Below are 13,815 nucleotides of genomic sequence, written 5' to 3'. Positions count from 1 at the left end.
TGAAGAGGGAAAGAACAGTCGACAGGAATCAGGGCTTCAAGGATATAGGCTGAGAATGCTACCTATGGGGGAGGCAGTAGGAGGCAAGGGGAAAAAGAAAAAAAAAAAATCCCTGTAACACTGGAGAGCACTTGTGAGACTACAGACCCAAGAAGCAGGTCCACAGGAAGACTGAGATTTGATCAGAAGATCACTGTCACCGCCACACCACATTAACCTTACCACCATACCAGTTAGCCTTTAATAACATAATGCTGGGCGGTAGCTCAAAGAGTTTTAAGACACGGATTCTCTCTGAGAAGCAGTGGTTAGCTCATAGTCAGGAATGGAGACAAAAATCAAGAAAACTAGAGGAATCTGGAATGTCTGGCATCTTCAGCTACAGCAAACATTAAACACTTAAACACAAGCCCAAGTCCTTGTCAGATCGACACATATCTTCACATTAAAGGCCTACATCAGCTCCTATTACATGTAGAACATGTCCAACTTTCAGCAAATAATTACTAGTCATGTCAAAAGGCAAGAAAAACACACTCTGAAGAGATAAAGCAAGTGTCAGAATCTGACTCAGGTATGATACAGATGTTGGAATTATCTAACAAGGAGTTGAAAACAACTATGATTAAGATGTTAAGGACTCTAATGGAAGAAGTAGACAACACATAGATGAATAATGCAGGCAGAAAGGGAAAATCTCTTAAAAGAAAGAAAGTGAAGTTGCTCAGTTGTGTCGGACTCTTTGCGACCGCATGGACTGGACTGTAGCCTACCAGGTTCCTCTGTCCATGGGATTTTCCAGGCAAGAATACTGGAGTGGGTTGCCATTTCCTTCTCCAGGAGATCTTCCCTACCCAGGGATTGAACCTGGGTCTCTTGCATTGTAGGCAGACACTTTACCGTCTAAGCCACCAGGGAAGTAAAAAAAATCTCTTAAGAAGGTGTCAAAAGGACATGCACGAAATGAAAAGGTGTAACAGAAATGAAGAATTTCTTTGATGGGTTGTCAACAAACTTGACATGACAAGAAAGAAAAAGTAAACTTGAAGAAGATTGAAACTCAAGCTAAAATCAGAAAGAATGAAAAAAGAAGAGAATATTCAAAAACTGTTAAGACAAAAATAACATATACATAATTTGAGTACTAGAAAAAGAAGAAAGAGAGAACAGAGTAGAAGAAATATTCAAAGTAATACAGACTGAGAACTTTCTAAGATACCAAACCGCTGGTGCAGGAAACTCATAGAATATTAAAGTGAAAGTGAAAGTTGCTCAGTCCTGTCTGACTCTTTGCAACCCCATGGACTATACAGTCCATGAAATTTTCCAGGCCAGAATACTGGAATGGGCAGCCTTTCCCTTCTCCAGGGGATCTTCCCAACCCAGAGATCGAACCCAGGTCTCCCACATTGCAGGCGGATTCTTTACCAGCCAAAAGGGAAGAATACTGTGAATGAAGAGTGCATATAAAACCAAGAATATGTGAAGAACAGACACATACAAAATGACACAGAGTCCTTCCCCACATGCCTGGAGAGAGGTAACCATCATCCAGCGAAGATGTGCTCATTTTCCTGGTTATCCTCTCTCTCCTCTCTCCCTCACTGGGCGGGTTCCACCCTCGCTTTACATCCATGTGACTGCGGAGGTGCTCCCCGTTCCAGCGGGGCTCACCCTCCCCCAGCCCAGGCACCCGGCCCAGCAGGAAGTGAGAAACAGCGGTGAAGCAAGAAGCGGAGGAGAAGAAGGGACCTTTCTTCTCTACCACTGACCAGCTCTATTATCTTGGGTCCAAGATGCTGTGTTAGCTCTAAAGCTTTCATTTTCTACTTGAAGAAAGGAGAGTAAGAATACATAACTTACGGGGTTGTTGTGAATGATGTGTCTGTAACTGTATGTATTGTTTGTAACTGTATGTATTATCTACATACAGTTTGTATGTATGTTTTGTATGTATGTAAACTATGTATTATCTAGTACAGTTCATTGTACACAGTAGGAGGTTAATGAATGGCAGTTGCTATTTTGAGAGTCTCTGGAATACGAGGGACTTGTGAGACTGTACTTGAAATGTATGCTGCTGTCCCAGAGATATCTTTTTAATCAAATATTCAATATTTAGAGGCAAATTTTGCTAAAGGAGTCCAATATCCAATTGCTAATTAAGATTTATTATGACAGTGTACCAAAAGACAATAGATAAGCAAAGATACTCATACATCCTTGATCATCTACATATATGTATAGGTACATATGATCAGCTCATATATGCTTAGAAAACTATGGCAAGTATACATTTAAGACTTTAAGTGTGTGGCCTTTTTATTAAGTCATTATTCTCATTTTTTCACAGCAATCATCTAAAATGATTAATAAGCAACTTGATATCTTCATTCACTTCATGGCAAATAGATGTGGAAACAATGAAACAGTGACAGACTATTTTCTTAGACTCCAAATCACTGCAGATGGTGACTGCAGCCATGAAATTAAGAGACACTTGATCCTTGGAAGAAAAGCTATGACCAACCTAGACAGCATATTAAAAAGCAGAGACACTACTTTGACGACAAAAGTCCATCGAGTCAAAGCTATGATTTTTCCAGTAGTCATGTATGGATGTGAGAGTTGGACCGTAAAGAAAGGTGAGTGCCAAAGAATTGATGCTTTTAAACTGTGGTGTTGGAGAAGATTCTTGAGAGTCCCCTGGGCTGCAAGGAGACCAAATCAGTCCATCCTAAAGGAGATCAATCCTCAGTATTCATTGGAAGGACTGATGCTGAAGCTAAAGCTCCAATACTTCGGCCACCTGATGCAAAGAACTGATTCATTGGAAAAGACCCTGATGCTGGGAAAGATTGAAGGCAGGAGAAGGGGACGACAGAGGATGAGATGGTTGGATGGCATCACCGACTTGATGGACATGAGTTTGAGCAACCTCCAGAAGTTGGTGATGAACAGGAGGCCTGGCATGCTGCAGTCCATGGGGTAGCAAAGAGTTGGACATCACTGAGCCACTGAACTGAACTGATATTTTCATTTGATATCATAAAGCTTTATGACAAGTTTTTACCTTTGAACTAACTGGAAATTAAAAAAACTCCTCACTAGTCATTTGAAAGTGCACGCTTTACATATCTATACTTACAAGGTCAATTAATAGAGTCAATAATGCATATAACTTAAACCACAGATCCCCAAGCACCTCCACTTATCCAAATGTGCAAAACGAAACTAACTCAAATTTCCGACAAAAGGGACAGTTAGCAACTACTTAATCTACCTTCTGTTTAGCTTCCCGAGTCAGCCATAACACATAGTAAGGGCATCACTTGAGTATACAATCAACAGATGGATGATTATGGCAAACAAGCTGTGACTTAAAAACAAATATTCCACAAAGATGTCAAAGAAGAGAACTGATGACTCCTAATTCTGTTTAACCAGAGCTGAATCTGTTTTTTACTGTGGGGAAGAGGGGGGCCTCTGTTTTCTACTTGTAGCTTTTTTGTAGTATTCAAGGTTACATGTGTTTCATAACCCAGGTTGTAAGTGAAGTAAATGACAGAGCTGAGTAACAGACAATTCCAATTCCCAGACTATGCACTGAAAACTACTTTCTGCCTTGTGAGGGTGGTTTAACAAAAACAGATGTTAGACTTGTATATAGAAATGCCACACATTCAGGATCTTATATATTACATTATTTTAACCCTCAAATGAATAAGATCAGTCTGATTAACTTGAGTGCACTTCCTGTGTTTGGGGGGAGAAAATATACTACTTTAGAGACATCAAAAATCTAAACAACAAAGCACAAAAGTAAAACAATTTCAGAGGTTAAATGTGTTCCTCATGAAAGTGAAAGTGAAAGTCACTCAGTCGTGTCCAACTCTTTGTGACCTCAAGGACTTATACAATCCAGGGAATTCTCCAGGCCAGAATACTGCAGCGGGTAGGTTTTCCCTCCTCCAGGGGATCTTTCCAACCCAGGAATTGAACCGAAGTCTCCTGCATTGCAGGTGGATTCTTAGCCAGCTGAACCACAAGGGAAGCCTAAGAATTCTGGAGTGAGTAGCCTATCCCTTCTCCAGGGGATCTTCCTGACCCGGGAGTCAAACCAGGGTCTCCTATATTGCAGGCAGATTCTTTACCAACTGAGCTATCAGGGAAGTCTGTAGTGACTTAAGGGAAAAAAACCAACAACAACGAAACAAGAAGATACTATGGATATGAAACAGAAAAGAGCAAACCTGCCTCCACACTGAATCTATTTCTTTGTGCTCTGTTGCCTGTGCTGGCTACAACTTTTGTGAATGAATGTTGCCTACAGCCTGAAATACACAAGATAGCCCATTTTCAAGGCTCTGACCTTCAGAGGTATAATACTTTTCCATTTCGTATAGAGATAAAAAGTTACAGAACATTTGTCTTGCTGTTGGTATATAAGAGTGCTGTGACCAGTGTGACCAATGTGGACTACTGCCAGAGCAAAGAATTATGGCACCAAAAAGTTTGCAACAACCAGTCACACTCCCAATCCTTTTAGGATTAAAGAAGCCTGAATTCTAACTCGAGTAAGATGGTTCTTTGGGACACGAGCCCACCATCTTCTCAATCTGCTGACTTTCTCAATAAAGCTGTTATTCCTTGCCCCACAACATTGTTCCTTGATTTATTGCCCTGTTGAGTGGTGAGCAGTACAGCTTGAACTTGGTAACAAACATGGGTTCTCTTTGGGGGCAGAGCCAGTTGGTACAGTTTTACTGTATATCATCATACTCCTGAAAAAAGGTAGCACATTCGACTTAAGTGTGCTGGTACACATATAAAGCTCGTATGGATGACAAATAATTGAATTGATTTAAAAAGCTGTTTGAGGGGCCCATAGTAACAGCACCTGGCACAAGTTCCATTCAGTATAATTGTAATTATTTGTTAATATCTCTGCTTTTCCCACCCTGAATACAAGTTCCACGAGGACAGGGGCTTGCTCACTGCTTTATCTAGGACCTCAGAATGAGCACAGTGTCCAGCACAAGGACAGACTCAGTAAATCATACTTGCTGAGTGAATAAATGAATTAAGGGGGAAAGTCATTGCCTTTGGGTTTCATGAACAAGAGCATTGGGAAATAAGTGACTATACGAGCCTGTAGAGCATAATTTAAGGGCCTTTGAGTGAAAGCCTACTTGCTCCAGGCACAAGATTGAATTTTTAAACACAAAATATGTATACCACTATTCAAACAAGACAGAGTTTCTTTTTTTTTTAAGTTTCATTTCCTACTGGTCTTGTCAAAATAAAAGTGATTTTCAGCAAGAGTTGAGCTTTGCTTTTCATGGGAGACAGAGGCCAGGTGTGCTGAGTTGGTTCAGATTGGGGCCACTCTGATAGGCAATAACTCAGACCATTGTGGGAACGTCAGAATATTTCCCTTAAGACAGTCATGCAATTGGCAAATACAATCTGATTATTTTGTATATACCAACAACAGTCAGATCTAATTCTTAGATTTTATGGACTTGCTGGCATTCAATTTCTTCAATGATTAAAAACAGATTTATGTAAAACATAGTCATATATTAAAGAACAAAAATATCTTAGTTTTAAAAGAGCTATTAGTGATTACTCTCTCTAGACCAACCTCCCTCTTGGTGCAGAATTCCCTTCTATAGCACTTCTGACATCTACGTTATAGACTCTGACTCAAGATTTCCAGTCACAGGGATAAGAGGATCAGAGAATCAGTGAAAGAATTCCATTCTAATAATGAAACATTCCTGTTGCTAGAAGAATCTTTCTAGATAATAGCTCTAGATTTGTGATAGAGATCATAATGAGCCCCTTTCTTTCCTGGGGCAAATGCCTGAAGTAATCTTTATGGGCTTTCCTGGTGGCGCAGATGGTAAAGAATCCACCTGCTAAGCAGGAGACGTGAGTTTGATCCCTAGGTCAGGAAGATTCCCTGGAGAAGAAAATGGCAACCAACTCCAACATTCTTGGCTGGAAAGTCCCATGGATAGAGGAGCCTGATGGGCTACAGTCCATGGGGTTGCAACAGTTGGTCATGACTTAGCAACTAAACAGCAAATAGCAGCAACAGCAGCAATCTGTAATATGTGTAAAGATTTATAGGAAGCATCCAGGTGTTCATTTCCCTTCCCTCTATTTTTAGACTTGACCTTGTAGTCAGCAACATTCCTGTTCAAATGTGCTATGCAGGAAGTCTCCAGTTCATTTGTTACTACCACACTCATTCATGTACGTACTGTCAGACAATTGACCAGATGCTGGGGAACCTGAGGTTGGACAGACCGAACTGGGACATTTGGTACTTTCTTCCAAAAAGCCTTTGATTTTTTTTGGCCCCACCACTTTGGCCACTAGTGGGATCTTAGTTTCCCAGCTAGGGATTGAACTTGCATGCTCAGAAGTAAAGCTCAGAGTTGGATAGAAATGAACTTACTTACAAAACAGAAACAGACTCACAGAGAAGGAACTTATGGTTACTGGGGTGAGGGAGGGTAGGGGGAAGGGCCAGTTAGGGAGTTTGGGATGGACATGGACACACTGCTATATTTAAAATAGATAACAAACAAGGACCTACTGTAAAAAAAAAAAAAAAAAAAAGGCTTCGAGAAGCATATTCTCTTTGCTTGCAAGGTCAGGCTTTTTAGATGAGAGTTCTCATACTTCCAACATTCATTTCTTCATTTTACTTCTGACATCTTACTGGTGGGTTTCCTTCCACCCTACCGATAGTGCCTTCTATAATGCCCACTTTGGTTTGGGAACCCAAGAACTAAATCTACCCCTAGAACAGACCCCTAATTTTTGGCCCATTATTTGCCTGACTATTTGAAAGTGATAAATCAAACTAAAAAAAACTTAAAATATGTTTCAATTTTTTTACTTTGCGTGATACCCCTATGTGAGGATCTGGGAGGTGATGACTTAGAACCCTCAGACACCTTGGAGGTCTGCTCCTGAGCCTGGCTGGACCAGCACAGCCAAGCCCCAACCATGCCCCTTCCCCCTCCTCCGACTCCCAGGTTCCTCTATTATGAAGACCCCCTCACAAGCCTACATGGCGGAACCCAGGTTCAAGTTCTATAACCCAGGCCCCACAAAGACTTATCCCTTGGCCACTCCTTTCAGGAAGACGGAGCCAGTTAAGGTCTCAGGACTGTTTACAGGGGATTCTGAAGCCAAGGAAGCCAGACAGTGCTCAGGGTCTGTGGACTCCTATGAGGAAACGGTTGGGGCCGCAGATGGGCCCCTAGGCAGGACCCCTTTGCTCAGTTCAGGACTCACCACCGCCAGTGGCCCTTGCCCAGCTCCTATTCCCTTCCATCTCTCTGTAGTTTGCGACGTTAGGTCAACCCACCATTTTTAAAACAATTTTTCCTTAAGCTGTGAGATTCACTTTACCATTCTTTTCCCCACTCTTTTCCATCCCCATTTCTTTGTCCTTCTGTCATCTCCAGCCCATTGCTCTAATTCTCGCCTCCAAAGACGTGTGGCAGAGTCCCTGGGTGTGCCCCCCATTTGTCTCCAGCTGCCTGCTCAACCTCCGCACCCCAGGGCCCAGCTCTCACTTCAAAGTCAAGAAGTTTCACAATGAGTTCAAATGACTATTCCACATTTCAGCTCTGCTGACTCTGAGTTGACTCTTAATGATTTTATATATACATACATACATGTATATATATACACGTCATAAGTGCTCACATTTGTGTGTTTCTCTTCTTTGTGTTGCTGATGACTGAAACTGCTATCAAATTCATTGTTTGCAAATTTTTGAGATTCAGTCTTTTGAGATTCAGTCCTAGTCCATCTCTAGGACTTTGAACTCTGTTCTTTCTTTACAGTATTTTGAGGATTCCTTGCAGTGATTCTGACATTACACACAGAAGTATTTGGAGATCTAAAGACACTTAAAATTTTGTCGGTTCCTTGCTCTGTTCTCAGTTTCCTGAAGCACATGTTTCTCCCTCAATTATTTTTCCTGTCCTTTCCAACACGGGAAACATTCTCTTTGCTCAAGAAAACAGGAAAAAACAAAAATGGGGTAGTTTTTCCAACTTCTCAACATTGGGCTACCTTTTCCCTCTGTCATTTACCTATCATTTTTCTTGTTCTTGACCCAGCTCTAAAAATGCTGTTTTGATGTCTTTGGTCATTGAAATTAGAATTTCATCTCCTTCTGGGCTTATCCCAATGATCAGCTCTCAGGTTTGTGTTTTTCGATCATTTTTCAGCCAGGAAAATCCTCAATCATCATGTGCACCTGCTTTCTAAAAGTCTGATCTTATTGTAAATAAGTTGTCTTTTTGGTATTTGAATTAATTAGAAAATTTATATAAAAAAAGCATATGAAGGCAGAATTGAATCTCAACCTTTTAAAGGATAATTTTGAAACTGGGATTTTTATTTCAATTAGTATCTGTAATCAACATTTACTTTCTTTCTGTTCCCTTAACATAAAGATTATTTGACAATTTAACTGTGAATCTCCTCAGGAAAATGCATTACAAAGTTGTGGATCATTTCCACAAAGTCACTGATAACTAGTTAAAAACAAAAAACGAAAACCTCTGGGGAATTAACTGAACTACACCTTTTTAAGAAAGCTTTTGCTGACTTTCCTCAATAACCATGCTGCGAAGTAGGGAAAACTCATTTGGAAAATACATTCCCTTGAAAAGCATTAAAAACCACATGAGTCTTCAATCACTATTTTTCTTTTTAATTTCCTTGCAAATCATCACAGGGGCAATTGTGATATCCTTTGGGTTCAATGGAAAACCGTGAGCACCCGGGCTTGGGATAAAATTTGAAATGGACTTCAGCTCTCTGATGTGCCACATGACACAAATAATCTGCAATTTGCAGATTGCTGCTGTTTGTTGTGAAATGCTTTGAGGATTAATTTCTCTCTTGGCTATAGCTTAGAATCCCAAATATAGGCTCAACAGTGACAGTTACCTTCTATTTTCCCTTAAGTACAATTTTGAAAAAGGAAATGGCTAATGAAAGAGCCTCGAAAATCAATGATGATTCAATGTGACCAAAGGTGAAGCGGCGAAGCACCGGAGAACTACCTTTAATAAGCATTACGACTTTAGTAAACAAAACCGAGTTTATATTACTAGTTCCCTTTCTGCTGACAGGTTTTTATTGATATCGATAAAGGATTGTTTAGGCGTGTGTGCGTGCATGCTCAGTCGCTTCAGCCATGTCCGACTCTTCGTGACCCCATGGGCTATAGCCCGCCAGGCTCCTCTGTCCATGGGATTCTCCAGGCAAGAACACTGGAGTGGGGTGCCATGCCCTCCTCCAAGGGATAGGACCTGGGGATTGAACCCACATCTCCTGCATCTCCTACATTGCAGGTGGATTTTTTACCTACTGAGCCAAACTGGGAAGCCCCCACTGTTTATGCAAATAAAAATTCAAGAATTTACAGACCTGAGTTTATATTTATCATGAACATATATGAGCATGTATGTGGTTTGAAGAAGAAATACCTTCTAATATAATCACTTTATCAGTGAGTACAGCTTATCTGAGGAGGATAGCACTAACATTTGTAGATTGTGAAGCTTTTAAGAATAAACTGAAAGAAGTCACAAGTATTATTTATTCATTTTTTCACTCATAAATGAGGCAGTTACTGCCCCAAAGCACACAAATTCCTCTTCTTAAAGCTCAGAATAGGTGGGTTAAGTTCAGATGTTTGTGAGTTCATAATACAAATGCACACATGATATTTTCTGGTCCATAGTAGCTGCCATATTAATCCAAATGTCTTTTTGAGTTAGTTCTCAGTGGCTGCAAAATGCCTTATTTTCCCTTGAGGGACTGCTGAAGAATAAGTCCCACTGATAGTGAGACACAATTAGAAATTTCATATTTTTTCATTTCACTAACAGTAATAGTAAAGAAGGCTGAGCGCTGAGGAATTGATGCTTTCAAACTGTGATGCTGCAGAAGACTCTCTTTTTTTTTTCCATTTATTTTTATTAGTTGGAGGCTAATTTCTTTTAACATTGCAGTGGTTTTTGTCATACATTGAAATGAATTAGCCATGGATTTACATGTATTCCCCATTCCGGTCCCTGCAGAAGACTCTTGAGAGTCCCTTGGACAGCAAGGAGATCAACCCAGTCAATTCTAGGGGAAATCAACCCTGAATATTCACTGGAAGGACTGATGCTGAAGCTCCAATACTCTGCCCACCTGATGCAAAGAGCCAAGTCATTAGAAAAGACCCTGATGCTGGGAAAGATTGAGGGCAAGAGGAGAAGGGGCGACAGGGGACGAGAGGGTTGGATGGCATCACTGATGCAAAGGATGTGAGTTTGAGCAAACTCCGGAAGATAGTGAAGGACAGGGGAGCCTGGCGTGTTGCAGTTCACGGGGTCGCAAAGAGTCAGACACGACTGAACAACAGTAGCAATAAATATTATGATTGGCAGGAGATGGATTCCAGTCCAACATTCATTGATTCTTTATTGAGCAACTCTTCTGCACGTGTCTACTATATATGAGGCCAGATTCTAACAGAGACAGCAAAGGTAAGTCAGGCTGGGGCTTTGCCTCCATGGAACTTGCAGACAAAATAATATGCACATCAACAAACTGCACAAATGGAGAAACAGTCAGGTATGCTGAGAACAACCAACAAAGAGGTGTTAAGAAAAGATAAAAAAGATGAGAGATGGGATCAAAGGCCTGGAGCTGGAAGCACCGAGCATATTTAGGGACCCCAAGCAGCTGTTTGGGTGCTGACTAGCACTGAAAGTGCCTGAGTCTACAGGACGTAACTATTCGGGTTGAGGACCAACCCAAAATAAGACCACTGAGACCTAATTGTTTGCCCCCCTCTCAAAAAAAAGAAACCAAAAAAAAAAAAAAAAAAAAACCCAAAAACCTGCTTTTTGAAGCTAAGCCTGTAATATAATAAATAATTTCACTGTTTGCTTCAACACATTTCTGCAAATAATTAAACCAGTTTGCTCATCTGAGTAGCCATCTCCTTTAACAGACCCACAGACTGCTCACCTGGCAACAGCTTACGTATCAGACCACAGTTTTTGTATCAAGGATCCTTTTGAAATCCTGTCCACTGCGTCTCCCAGCCTCCAACTATTACATCGTTAATGGTGCCCAGTTCCAGTCAGCTCCATACCAGAAAGATCTGCTTAACCACGTGAGCCCAGATTCCCAAACCTTACAAATCCCGACCTCTCCTTTCTGTAAAAGCCTGCAACAGGCAACATGGTGGGGTTTCTCACTGCAGCAGATCTAATAAATGCTGTTCTGCGTGTTTAATAGACTTTCTGACGGTCATTTGTGAGAACTGACACAGGCTATATAGAAGTCAAGATAGGAAATAGAGTAGAAACATTAAAACACAAAATTAAAATCACAAACATTTAAAATCACAAAACATGTAGAAACATTAAAATCACAAAATTTTCTCACTTTTATGTCATGATGTCAAAACAGTTTTAGACGTTAGAAAGTCGTTCTCAGGGTGTATGTTATAGGTACTCTGCCTAGATCTCTGTAGTTCACAAAACTCTTCTTTTGGTATTGACCTATATTTCTGAGGTTTTGACTTAAAATTCCTAGAGGGAATTTTAATCCACTGCTGTCTTTCTCCTGCTGGTCTCAAAATTCATTTGTACTTGAAACGAGAGAAGGCAGAGGGGAAAGAAAGGTGAAGTGTTAGTCGCTCAGTCCTGCTTGACTCTCTGCGACCCCATGGTCTGTAGCCCACCAGGCTCCTCTGTCCATGGGATTCTTCAGGCAAGAACACTGGAGTGGGTCGTCATTTCCTTCTCCAGGGGATCTTCCCCACCCAGGGATGGACCCAACCTGAGTCTCCTGCCTCTCCTACATCACAGGTGGATTCTTTACCATCTGAACCACCAGGGAAGCCTGGCAAAGGCGGAAGTTACGGAGAAAAAGTGTCCTGTTGCCTGACTGTGGTGGTTGGTTTGCCCAAGCAAGCACATCAATGTCTAATTAACTTTATGGGGGAAAGAAAACTCATGGGATTAGAATCCCTGAGTGGATCCAATCAGAAAGGACACCCAGCCAGATGAAGCATGATCCAATAGGCTTCAGTGGGTCATGTGGGCGACTGACTACCATGGTTATAGTAATGAGATTTATTCAGGGTATAAGCATTGTGAGTTCCAAACTATATATATGTATATATATATATATGTACAAGTTTATGGAACATTCCTTGTTTAAGAACTAGAAACTTTGGTATTTGTTTTTGTACCCTATACTTCGCCTAGAATGGTTCTTTCAAATTGCTACCACCCCATCACCGCCCTAATCAGTGAGCAGCCATCAACACGGAGGTGAAACGCTCCACCAGCAAAAAGGCTGCAGCTCTCTAAAGGCTCAGACAATGGCCAATCTTTAATAGCAATACTATATTTTTAATTAAAAAAAAAAAGGATGGTTCTTTCAAATGAACTTCCTTGGGACATAATTCAGGCCCTACTAAGTTTGAGAAAATAATATCCAAGACAACATTAAAGAAATAAATATAACTGGATTTTAAGAATTGGTACAGTTCTAAAAAGGGCTTAAAAATGAGATGAAGAGATCATTTAGAGAATAAAGGGGGATGGCAGAGGAACATAAGAAACTTTATTTTTACAAAGTCTTTATGGTATTTTGTTTCAGAATTTTTCTATTTTAATTTATTTCAGTAATTTCCCTTGCTACTTTAGTACTATGCATTTTGTTTCTTTTATTCATCTTAGTGTGGGCATAATTGCATCATTACTGACAGGCATATTTCAAATTCTAAATAAAACAATAAGCTTTTAAGTACACTGAGTACTACTACTTAGATTCATCACTGCTTTCCCATAGTTCAGATATTTAAAATTTGTATACTGATGTAAGATACAGTTGAGAGATGAGATAATATAAAATTAAATAAAATAGATAAAACCAATAATCCAATTTAAAGGACAAATAACAGCTTCAATGATGGGCAAAAAAAAAAGAAAAAGAAAAAGAAAAACCCACCCATACAGCTTCAGCTATATCATTATTTATACTACAGTTTCCCCAGACCTTTATATCATCCCACGTGAAAATTAGTAATCATTCTTTAATTAGCTAAAATAACTAAATATGAGTAATCTTCCGTTGTCAGCAGAGTTATACCAATGAGTTCACATTTGACGTTCATATTCTGAAGACTGCATTCACAAGCATCAGCTAGGCACCTTTACAACACAGAGATGGTGAGCTTTATCCAACAGATTTACCAAGTTTCTGGTTACCACGCCAACATCTGTAGAGACTGGGGTCCCTTCACCTCCTATGCCTTGCCCAGGTCACAGCACCAGTGCCTGGGGACAGGTCCCTTCAGGCAATAAATCCAGCCATTCTGCCTCTGCATCTCCATAAGAAATGTTTTATAGACTCTTTGCTTTAAGCATTTCTCAATTAGAGAATGAAAATTAATAGATTCTGATATATTCAGTGTTTCAAAACTGATGATTATCCTAGTAAAAACCTTCATCTGTCTGCAACTGTCCTTTTAGAAGTTTGTATATACACCAACTTTTACTTTCAGAACTTTCATGGATTTGAGTCAAGTTATTTTAGCAAGGAAACTTGTCAGTTCTAGCTTCATCCAAGAGGTGATTTTATTATTTTCATGCTGTCACTTTGGTTTAAGTTGTGGTCTAAATTATTGGTGTTCCTTGTATTTGCTGTGTTTGCATTTTTATTATTTGGTGACTTAACAAATGCCAGTTGACGATC

The 13,815-nt window shown here is 40.2% G+C and overlaps 1 protein-coding gene and 1 non-coding gene across 2 annotated transcripts in view; both read right to left on the bottom strand.

Annotated features, from left to right (window-relative positions):
* The window catches only part of PRKN (parkin RBR E3 ubiquitin protein ligase), a 1,209,190-nt gene that overhangs the window by 221,246 nt on the left and 974,129 nt on the right, over positions 1 to 13,815 (bottom strand). The gene's annotated exons all lie outside the window — the stretch shown is intronic.
* TRNAC-ACA (transfer RNA cysteine (anticodon ACA)) lies at positions 847 to 918 on the bottom strand. The gene has a single exon. It is a non-coding gene; the product is annotated as a tRNA-Cys (tRNA).

The sequence above is a fragment of the Odocoileus virginianus genome, chromosome 34 (genome assembly GCF_023699985.2).
Source record: "Odocoileus virginianus isolate 20LAN1187 ecotype Illinois chromosome 34, Ovbor_1.2, whole genome shotgun sequence".
NCBI classification, from domain to species: domain Eukaryota; kingdom Metazoa; phylum Chordata; class Mammalia; order Artiodactyla; family Cervidae; genus Odocoileus; species Odocoileus virginianus.
This window is presented reverse-complemented; position numbering and strand designations above follow the sequence as displayed.